Raw genomic sequence first — 12,479 nt, 5'->3', positions numbered from 1 at the left:
GGGTTTGTTTGTTAAATTACTTTCCTAAAGACTTATTTAAATATTTAGGCTTAATATAGGACTTTTGGTCCCTCACTTATCACGATTAGCTAGGCAGTTTTGGTCTCTCATAGAATTTATTAGCCTACTGTGTCCCTTACATTTACTAATAGTTGCAATTTTGGTTTTCCGTCAACTTTCATCAAATATTTAACGGTTTTTTATTAGCTAATTGATGAGGGATTAGAGGTGAGGATTTCAATAGAGTTGATTAGGAGGCGAGGGATTTAGTGGAGTTTAATTTTTCTTTTTCTTTTTAATTGATTTTTTAATCAAAAATCGTTAAATATTAGATGTAAGTTGACGAAAAACCAAAACTACAACAGTTAGTAAATGTGAGGGAAGCTATAGACTAATAAATTTAATGAGAGACCAAAACTGTCAAATATTCCCTTGTGAATTATTATTGAAGTTAATTAAGATATAAATAGATAAACAAACGAATTTATATAAACATCTAATCATATCTTCTAATCTAATTTTTATATTTTTAATTTGATCATAATATTTTTTTATTATAAGGGGAAGGCAATTTGATCATAATATGAACAAATTTGTTAAACGTATCTATTTATAATTCTAATTTGAGGGAAAGATGCATCATCATTCATTAATATTTTAAAATTGTAAGATGAAGATGAAGAACACCATCATAAATAGTTTTTTTTTTATTTTGTTTTTGTAATGGGATTACAAAATTAAAGATTAAGAGTTGTCCCTAATTTTTTTTTTTAAATTAAAAAAATTAATTAAATTATTATTTACACAAGTGAAAATTATTTTTTTCAGATATCATCAATGTCGTGTCAGCTATGTCGAACTCCGTCCTCATACGAGAACTAATACCAACATTTTCCAAAATGCAAAGACAAAAAACAATGTTCTTTTTCCTGATTAGAGACAAAAATTGAACCGAGCCACAAAGACATAAATCAATTTAATAATTAACCCTATAAAATATGTCCTCTGTATGATAACACTAGTAAAAATGGGGGCTGCAACTTGCAAATTAATTGCAATCTTACACGGGAAACTTTGAAACAGAAGAACGTGAACATGGTTTGAATCAGCTGTAACGACGTTTCATTGATTATTAGTTGTCCATTTCAGTTTGTCTTTTACAGCGAAGAACACGTTCTATTCTTTCTACTGCAAGGTAAATGAAATTTGAGGCGTGAATGTATGACTATGAGAAGCATGAAGTAGGAACATGCCCCACCACATTTTTCATTTGTAGGACTAAAACTTCCTTATAAGTACAAAAACAAGATGGCACTGTAGACCAACCCTGCAGAGAAGGAAGTTCCGGAAAATAGAAAAATAAAGTTTTAATTAAATACAATTTTAGGCCCTATTGTTTCAAGAGTACGTGTTTTGGTCCCTGTAGTTCTAATTATTCAAATAAGTTCATATATTTTCAAAATCGAACAAATTTGGTCCAAATTTTGATTTGTTATTCAATAACTAACAAAAAAGTTGGCCGCAGATCACAATTTTTACGCATGAACTGGAATAAATTGTATTTTCTTGTCATTCACATAAAAAAATTATGATTAACATTAACTTTTCTCCTTAGTTATTGGATGAAAATCTATATTTAGATAAGAATTGTTCAATTTTGAAAGTAGATAAACTTAATTTTAGCAGGTATAGACCTAAACATGCATTTTCAAAACTTTAGGGACTAAAAATGTAATAAGCAAAAAATAGAAGAGGTAGAAGAAAAATTTGGTTCATTACTGTATTGCTACTTTTCATTGTTCTTTTGTTGTCTTTCGCTGTAAGTTCTTGTCCTTCTTGGACAGTAAACTCTACTATTTCCATAAGAAGTTTTTTCTCATGGTTATATGTATAATATTTTTCTTTTCCGAAAAAAAAATTTAAAGATTTCTGCGCTAATTAATTTTAGTTTATAAACAACATATTATAAATAATATATATTAAATTTTAGTAGTAAAATCATGGGTGGTGAATAGAGCCATTTTTAACATGATATACTATATAGAATTGCCTAAAGAGAAGTGGTTGTCATATTTCTGCAGTTGCTGAGATGTAGATAAAAATAAAAGGCACATACATATGCATATGCACTCCTTAAATACGTAACAATTTGTGGATCTGGCTGACTTTATAATTACAGGACCCATATTTGAAAAAGAAAGTTTTTTACATGTAGACAAAAGGTTTACTTCACATGGGGCGTGCATGTGATGTGAATGTACACTTACATTTTCTGTCTACCATGTGGATTAACCCTTAGATTTTTCTGTCACCAGCTAAGCAATCCACCAAGTTGATTCTTATTTTTGTCCCCTCCCCAATTTAGTTTTTCCTCTTACCCTTCCCTTCCTAATATTCTTGTCCAAGTTAATTAATTAAAAATCTCACAAATGATACTCACAACAATCCCAATGACTGGTAATAGGGGAATTCAGGTTTTCAACACTAAAAGGATGGATCTATCCAACTTTTTTTTTTTCATTTTCTTGATGATCGATCAAATCTTTATTGCGAGTGGGAGCAGCAAGCCATGATGGATTCAAAATAACATGCTACAATTATTCTTAACCTTTTCTTAAAAAGTTTGAGACTTGCCTTTTTCTTTTTCCTTTTTTGTTTTTTCTCATAAATGGCTTATTCCATTTTCCATATAATACTCCCTCCATTAATATCGTATTTAAAAGACATTTTATCCTAATTCTATAAAATTAAGAAAAATAGTTACTATTGCTTTCGGGAAAAAGGGTAGCCACTAACAATAATCCTTGTTAAAGTTTTTATTAATTTTCTTAAACTATTTTTATTTAAAAGGTTACAAATTGTTATCATTTTAATAAATTGACATTTTCCTCCTACTTAATGTGTTTAAGAAGTTGTGTAGCATACCTCATGAGGGTTAAATAACTTCATTCTAAGTAGTGTTTACAATGAGAGGGTTGAAAACTCACATATTTTACTTTAATTTCTATAAATATTACTATTGGTCCACCTAGACTGAAGTTATAACTTTGGACAATTTAACAACATATCATGTTAAAACAGGTTTATATATATGAATTTTCATTTTACTTTTTTATAAAATTCAGTATTTTTTTAGCAGTTTTATGGTAGACGACAATGTCAAAAACTGATCTGGACCAATGAACTTTCACAGTTTTAAGATCATTTAATATACAAAGCCTAAAACTTTCACATGGTAATTTAGGAAGAAAAATCAAAAGTTAATAATAATATGAATTGGTATAGAAGCTTCGTTAGTGGAGTGTTAAACCTACTTTCTCTCATTATTTTTTCTTCATTATATTATGGCTTTAAGAAAGCTTCATTTGGCATATAATATCTTGTTCAAATCTAGTACTACCAAGTAAACAACTACATAGAATATGGAAGTACTGGAGAGTAAATTGTAAGCAATCATAACCATGTGTAAAAGATTTTCTTTAGTAACAAATCAGCTTATCACCTCTCACTTATAAGTAACCGTAAAAAAGAAAAAAAAAAATTCCAAGTCTTGTATAGATTCATTGGAACGTGGAAGCACGTGCTCATAGCATAATTAAGGCAATAAACAAAATTCTTAGCAATCCCAAGGTTATAATGATTAATGTATTTTAACCATAAGAGACACAATTACCAAAGCTATTACGCCATTGCCATTTTGCCAACCCTAATTAAGATCTCCATTTTGGTCTGCCAACAACATTTTTATAAGAGGGTGATAATTAAACGGGCCACACTGTGGGCCCTAAGAAAGAAGCATTTATTTAAAAGGCCCATATTGTGAAAGGAAAGGGTGGAGGGTCCTTGTGCCCATAAACAACAACTCACATTAGGGTGAAGAAAGGGAGAGAACTAGCAACAGAATTCATTGCTTTCTTGTTTATTTTTCATTTTCTATTTTATTAATCAAACTTTTTGAATTTCCTACATTTTTTATTATTATTATTTTCACTCATATCCATTACTGTGATGTAAGACTCAAATGGATAACTGGATAAGCTTGAAGTGCCCAGTACTGTCAATATATGGACACTATGTAAGTTAATTTCTTCCTATCTCTTCTTTATCATCCAAACGGACCACAAAGCAAAAGAAACCATCAACCTCAAAGTCAAACAGGATAAAGATGAACAGTTCTCAAAATCTTGAGATCATAGGGTATAAAACAAATAATAAAATATCCTAAAAGCATAAATAAGAGCTGAAAGTTGAAACAAAAGATAAATAAAATCAGGAATAGTGTGTCACTGTTCTTCAGCCACGTCTCACTATAGTGCCGTCATTGCTGGGTCATTTAAAATTGATTAGTCTACCATCTTTTTTTATTAAATACCTTCTACCCCTACAATGCTGGTTAAAAACTGTTATAAATTATAGATTTTGTGGGAATTTCTGATCGATACATCTGTTGGGTTTCTGTAGTTTTTTTTTTTTTTTTAACATGGTGTCTGTAGTAAAAGCTAGTAAATTGAAATTCTTGATTTATTTATATATTTATATCAATGTGTCTTGAGTTTCATTGCTTCACTATTTACACATTTTGATAAGTAGGGATGAGGTTTGAGTTCAACAAGGGTGGGAAATGTCCACATCTGGGGCTTCATTGATTCCAATTATCTGGCGTCAGTGACATTAAATATTTCAGCCACTAGGGGAAAAGTTCAAAATTCCAATTTTGAATAAAAGCGATGGACACTAATAAAAGTGGCTATTTGCGCTTCTGAAAGGATGGTACCTGTATATTCATTAACCTAAACCCTATGAATTCGTTTTTAGAGTATATAAGAAAAATTCATGTTAACAAATAGAGGGATAAAACTAAAGGACACACTTGAAAATTTGATCTAACTAACAAAACAGTATAGACACGTATCTTTTAATTCTTTTAATGTGTTTTTATAACTTTTGCTTCAAAAAATTTGGATGGGAGTGTTCATGCTACTTATCGACATGATGAATTTGATAATTCAAATCAAACTAATGTAGTCAGTTAAAAATTTGGGGTTCCTCCATATAAGTTTTATACATAATAAACCATAACAAGTTACGCTAAAAAGGTATGAAACCCCTCTCCTTAATTAGTAAGTAATGTAAAGTTGTAATTAAAAAATTATAATAAATAAAATAATATCTGCATTTGTAATTGAAGGATAAGAAACTCTAAAATTCAAGATTTCAGAATAAATAAAAATAACGTGGAAAATTTTTAAAAAATAATTGCTTCATTTAAAAAAAAAATACCAATTCGATGACCTTTTTTTTTGAAATCTAATTCGATGACCTGAACCAAACCAACCTGGTTTAGTTCGAATTTGCAGAATTGTTTTTACCAAACTTCACCAAGTGAATTTAATCCATTCGAATTCTATTTTCTCACAATCTCGAACGCACTCAACTCGTAATTAACACCCTATTTTTCGATTAGCTTAGACTGATTTTTTTTTGATGTGATCGAGAATGAGTACTGAGTTCTTAAAGATGGATTTATAAAAAAGAGCAACATGAAAAAAAATGGTGCACTTATAAACCATGCTTTTACAACTAAAATTATGTACAATTTATTTACAATATGATTCTTATATGTTAAAACTTATTTACAAAGAAGTGATATTATCTTGTGAACGAGATTTTTTTTTCATGATAGACAAAGCCCATATAAAACAAAAAAAAATAATAATTGATTGACCATTAATTCTAGAAGGGGAATGTATAAATGATTGAGATAATAAATAACGATAATGTGAGATGGACATACGACTCTCTCCGACATACTTTAGGACATGTAGGTTTGGGGAGGTTTTTCTTAAAAAAAGAAAGAAAAGAAGAAAAAAAACCTAATCTAGAACCGCAAGAATCGTGTGTCTTTTTTCTTGCAAGATTTCTGCGACGGCTTACTGAGGTTTGAAACTGTCACATAAATATTGGACTGGGCGATGTCCCTGGGTCCCTCGCCCAGGAGACTTGACCCTGGGCGGGGGACGCACCATGACCTTGGGCCTCCCTCCCCGAGGCCCCACTGGCCTATCTGAATAGGAAGGAGGCGCCGAAGCCCAACTCCACCTCTATAAATAGGAGGGAAATACCAATTGTAAAGGACTCTTAGCTCATTTGAATAATAATAGCATTAAAATTCAGCTACATTTTCTCTCTCTAAGTGGTTAGAGCTTCTCTCTCTAAGAATTCTCATCACCTTCCTCATACTTTGGGTACTACCTTCCCTCTCTATGTTCTAGCATGGAACATTTGGCGCCGTCTGTGGGGATCGGTAGATTTCGATTCCCGGAGTACGTGGATCGTGATTCGGTGGAGTGAAGCTCGTTTCTCTGTCTGATTTCTCTCCAGTTTTTTTTTTTATGGATCTTGATTTGATTCCCGCGCAATTCGCAATTTGATTTCGAGAAGTTCAAGTTTCTATGAAAACTGGTGCGATTCAAAGGCAAGTGGTTGAATTCTCGGTTCGTCGCCAGAGCCTGATGGAGCCATCTCGCCGACGACGAGGCAAGGAACCAGAGCGAAGTTACATTTCTTCCCCGCACACCGCGAGTTTGGATAGATATCGCCGTGCAGAAGCACGTCGAGCGTTAAGTCGCAACTTCAAGATGCAAAATGAGTGTTTACAGGAGCAGTTGAGTTACTCTCTCCTCCGGCAGTGGAATCAAGAGGAGGAGGAAGCTGCGGCTACGACCGGAACCAAGCCTTTCTCGGCGGCAGTACGAGAGGTGACTGTACCGGACGACATGACGAGCCTCGTGTTGGAGGCGTACGACGGAAAAACCAGTCCAAAGAATCATCTGTCTCGTTTTGAGGCGAAGATGACGAAGTACGCGGTTTCCGACGCTGTGAAATGCAGGATGCTTCCATCAACGTTTCGAGGCGCGGCAAAGGAATGGTTCACAAATCTGCCTCCAGGATCCATAGCTAAGTTCCGTGATTTCTCATCAAAATTCCTTGACCATTTCTCTGCAAGGACGATCGAGGATCTGTTTGATACTCGGCAGGAGGAACGTGAAACCTTGAAACAATATGTGAAACGATACAGTGCCATATCCGCGAGGTTCGAGGAATTGCAGCCACGCTTATTCGTGTGCGCTTTCAAAGGCGGTTTGGCCTGGGGAGAATTTTATTGCGAGCTGAGTAGGTAGCTGGCATGCTCAATGAAAGAAGTTTGCGCCTGAGCGCAGTACTACATCTTAAAAGAGGAAATTGAAGCACACAAGAGGAAGGGCGAGCGAGTAGCAAAGGTAACTCTGGCAAGGGAAAAGGTACAGGACAAGGAAATGAGTCGAGAGCACGGCTTCGGACAAGCTGGCCGATTCATAAAGAAGAATAAAGGGAAATTACTCCGCCCAAGAATGGGGGATAGGACACACTGGTGCTCGCGCCGAGAAGCAAAGGTAAGCCAGCGAATGAGGTCGCAGGGATGCTCAAACAAGGAGCTAGCAAAGTTACTTCTCGAGGCAGAAATTGAGGACATGAACAGAGTCGGCGAGCGTAGAAAGGACCCCAGAAGCGAGGCGGGCAGTCCTTTGAGGTGGTGTGAGTACCACAACTTTGAGGGCCATAACACCACCGACTGTTTCATGCTGAAGGGTCAAATCAGGCGGTTGATCGGGGCGAGACGTCCGCAAGCGGCGAAGGGAAAGAAATTTGAAGAAGTTGACAGCGGCGAGGGCGGAGGAACGGTTGAAGCAACGAACACAATCGCTGGAGGTTTCGAAGTTTGCAACGACGTATCAGCGGCGGGCCGGGAGATAGTGGGGGCGACAACATCGGTACAGGTGTATCCAGAACCATTTGGGTGCCCACATCCAGACATAGTGATATCGACCGCAGATTTCGAGGGAATCAAGGCCCATACGGACGATCCGGTAGTGGTAATGGTAAGAATAAAAGGTTTCAATGTACAGAGGGTGCTTTTAGACCAGGGCAGCTCGGCGAATATAATCTATGAGAACGCATTCAGACAGATGGGGCTGACGGACAAGGATTTAAAGCCATACGAGGGAAGTTTGGTAGGTTTCTCCGGGAGACAAGTTCAGGTACGTGGCTACGTAGAGTTGGATACAGTTTTCGGAGTGGGCGAGGACGCCGAGCTCTTGAGGATAAAATATCTGGTCCTACAAGTCGCGACAGCTTTAACATCATCATAGGGCGAGGTACCTTAAATCGCCTCCATGCAGTGATATCTACGGCCCACCTTGCGGTAAAATTACCCCTACTTTGCGGGAGGATAGAAAAACTGGCAGTAGACCAAAAGGGGGCGAGGAAGTGCCATAGCCATTGCCTCAACCTGTATGGCAGAAAAGGAGCTGGCGACGCGCACAGGTGCCACGAGATTGGGACGTCTGAAGGCGGTGAATGCGAACAAGAGCTTTTGGGAGCACAAAGCCAGAGCAAAGACGATGAAAGGAAGGGGAGGAACACACCGTAGAGGGGTGGCCGCGACGACATTACGTTTGGGATTTTTGGTCTGACGCTTTGGAGTCATTGCAGAGGGATTGCAAGGAACAAAGGTAATTCAGACACTAGACAAGTTCGCACCAGAGTAAAGGAACGAAGATTCGTAATCGCAAAGGAACGAAAGGAATGAGTAAGACAATGCTGTTATAAGCGGGGAGCGACGTGTGGAGGAAAACGTGTAGGAAGAAGTTGTGGACGGTTACCGAGGGATGTGGAGGAAAAAGAGAGGTTGTGCCCCATGACGTCAGGAAATGACATGATTACGCTTGCGAAATTCTGGGGAGTGAGAAAGACGCATTAAATGAAAAGCTGCAACGGTTGCTGCCGATTGGTTAAAATTCAAATTGTCAAAGTTTTGACGTGACTGGAAGGGACATGTCAAAGGTAGCGATTGAGATTTTGTGGATTCACTGACCCTGGTGTCACTTCAAGGCTCGACGCGTGGGATGGACACAACACGCGATGGAGTATCACGATTCAAGGCACGTGTATAACTATGTTGAGGCGGGCGGACTAGAAGCCTTCGCCACAAGCCTGCTTGTGGACTTGGATCGCCCGGAAGAGGAGGGCACAGCTGGAGATCCAAAGTGTTGATTGTAAAGGCTTTATTTATCAGGCCATGTTGGCCATTGTTTTTCACTTCAAGATTTTTAAGGTTTTTTAGGTCTTAGTCAGTATTCTTAGGGATTTCGCATTGTTTCTTGCTTAAAGACACACTTAGCTCTCATGCTTCGAACTCGGTGTCTTGTGGACTTGTGGACTGGGTGAGGCCCCTGGGTCCCTCGCCCAGGAGACTTGACCTTGGGCGGGGGACGCACCATGACCTTGGGCCTCCCTCCCCGAGGCCCCACTGGCCCATCTGAATAGGAAGGAGGCGCCGAAGCCCAACTCCACCTCTATAAATAGGAGGGAAATACCAATTGTAAAGGACTCTTATCTCATTTGAATAATAATAGCATTAAAATTCAGCTGCATTTTCTCTCTCTACGTGGTTAGAGCTTCTCTCTCTAAGAATTCTCATCACCTTCCTCATACTTTGGGTACTACCTTCCCTCTCTATGTTCTAGCACGGAACAAATATTTTTCTCAAGTGCACAAATTGTGATGGTCAAAAACCGTCAAAATCTGCATATTGGATGTTCATTCTCATTCAAGCTGATCATATGAGGATCATCAAATTTGATCCATAGGATGAGCTTTCTAGAGCTTGAGGCTTTCAAGGTGGGAATAACCTCCAACTGTGCGTGATTTTGTGCCTGTAATGGACGAATATCCCACACCTTCGTATGCCTAGCTCTTTGGAGGTTTTCATCCCTAGGAAAATGTGTGAATAATTCATCAAGTTTTCTAGTTTTCCGATGTACTACAAGCATATTACACCACCTGCTTTCTTCATACCTTGGAACATCTTAGTGGCTTCAGGACGAACAATGAACTTAATTGCGAGTTTCCTTCAAAACTTGCTTTTTAAAATTCCCCTTCTTAAGGATACTTGATCCTTCCTTGAGAAAGGATTGTCCCATCTCTTGCTTCTGAGCAGGGGCGGACCCACAGCATAGTGAGGGGGTTCAGTTGAACCCCCTGAAAAAAAGAAAATTTTCACTTACCCTCTTATATAGTTTTTTTTTGAACCCCCTGAGAATTTTAATTTGCACCTTACTCTTCTCTCTCACACACGTACAGACTCACTCAGCCTCACCCTCTTACTCTCGCTCTGCTACCCTAGGTCTGGACGTCTGGTCAAGCACACACGCATAGCGTCGGCGCGCCACCGGCCACCACCAGTCCAGCCGCGCATCTGCGGCTCTGCCTCTCTATCTCTGTATCTCTGCAGCTTTGCTATCTCCGTATTTTTTTTTCCACCAAAATCTCTTTCCTCTTTCTCGCTCTGTTCTAGAATTTTCCTTTTCCTCTATTTTCTCGGAGATTTTCCGAGTTGCCAAACACCGACATAATCCTGCAGAATTGTAAGATCCCGAATTAAATAGTTAGATTATTTATTTACTTTAGTCGTGTTGATTAATTAAGTAATTATATTCTATTGTTTTATGTTATTTTCATGACTCGAATCCTATTACGAGTCACGAAAACTATTTATATAATAATTAAGTTCAGATTATGTTAAGGTTGACGTTGTAGTCAGCTTAAGTAATAGCACGAGCCATATTCGCACCCGACTATGGTCGAGAGTGTCCGAAAAAGGTTATATCCGCTCCTAGAGCACTGTTTAATAGAATTTTAGAATTGAAGGGAGAATAAGAACCTCTAGGTATTTTTCCCATGACCAGTGTTTCGATACGAAACCCTGGACTGTACGCTTGTTAGGTTTTGCTTCCCGGAAGTCTGTCGAAGCTAGACTTTAACTTCTCGGATACTTTAATTAAGACCCTGAATGAAGAGTTTTTCTATTCGGAACTTCTAACGAAGTTTCCATCCGCGAAGTCACAATTCTTTCAGCAATTGCGACATTTCTTCAGAATGAAGTTTCTTCATCCGACGTCGACTGCAAAATGTAGTTTTTCGGCATAAATCGACTCACACCATCTTTGAGACGTTTTTCTCAATTAAATGAACCTTGATTTGAGTTTCGACATTCTGTCGCCGAATACTCAATTTTTATCGGCAGATGAAAGTACCAAAACGACCGGAACCGCGAAATATCGATTTTTCGGATTTTCCCCTCTCCTATATAAAGGGAAAAAATGAGAAAATATCTCATTTTCTCCCAAAGTGGCCGAAGCTTAGAGAGAGAAAGAGAGTGGAGTAGAGCTTTTTCAATTCTTGCCCGATCGTCCTGATTTCGGAAGCTACGCGTAGGCACAGAGGTAAGGATGCTTAATCTTACTTATATTTCTGCTTTCTATCGGCTTATTCTATCTATTTCTGTGCTCAAAGTTTTGAGCTTTTTCTAAAAATGTCTGATTACCTCGATTTTTGTTTCCAACTATCTTCTACTGCAACCCAACATGCTATAATCATTGTCGGATCGTTCGGATTTTCACCGAGTCGCCGTAGATCTGAAAAACTGACTAAAAACCCATTTTCTTCACATGTGCTTACTTTATTATCAAAAAGTCGCAACCAAGCTTAGTACCCTTGAGATTAAGTGCTATAAACGTCGTTGTGAACAACCCCATCAATTTTGTTTTTCAGAATTTCAACTTTGAGTTTTTGGTCATTAATTCTGGACCAAAATACCCCTAAGTCGTATTTTCAGTCGTTAAATATTTCTGAGAGTTTCCCTGGCCTAGATATCACCTACGAATTCCTAGGAATTATATTAGATCGAAGAAAAAGTTCGGAAATCCTATTTTCTAAAGTGGCCGAAAATTTTTGGAGCTGTACTGTGTCCAAAAATAATTTTTGGGTTAGTACGGCCTGAGCCATAGCGTAGCTCTTTCCGTTGCGAAATTTTAGCTGTGGTTTCGTGTCATTCTGAGTTCTGTAGCTCGAGTTATGCGCGTTTTAGCGAACGAAGTCTCTGTTGTCCGTTCGTGCCTAAATGTCGAACTCTAGAGCTTCGAAAGCTTCTTTTCGGGTTTTGATAGTGTTATTAGTTGTATTGTTTCTTAGCGACTAAGCAATGATACTTTGCTTAAGGTTTGGAACGAGTTGAGCTTAGGAAAGAGACTTTGGAGTAATTGGTGAGGTTTCACAACTGGGGAGGACGCCCGGGGAACTTGCTGAGTTCGGGAGCTTTATTTTGGATTGGACTGGGATGTTGAGCTTGGATGGATAAATTGGCTAAGGTAAGGGTAACTCAGTTTTAGAGCGTCATTTGAGTCTTGCATGATTTATTCGCACTGCATGCGCTTGAGATGAAGATGTTTAATTTGATTGGCGTTGATTGAAATATTGTATGCTTGCTTATGTTGACTGTTTCTGAGGCTTGTGCCAAATGTTTTCTGGAGGCTTCGGCTGAGTGAACTTATTGAGACGTGTGACTCCGTTTTCTGAGAGGCTTCGGCCGTTTACTTGTT

This window comes from Lotus japonicus, chromosome 2, assembly GCF_012489685.1.
Source record: "Lotus japonicus ecotype B-129 chromosome 2, LjGifu_v1.2".
In the NCBI taxonomy this organism is placed as follows: Eukaryota; Viridiplantae; Streptophyta; class Magnoliopsida; order Fabales; family Fabaceae; genus Lotus; species Lotus japonicus.
Note: the sequence above shows the minus strand (reverse complement) of the source record.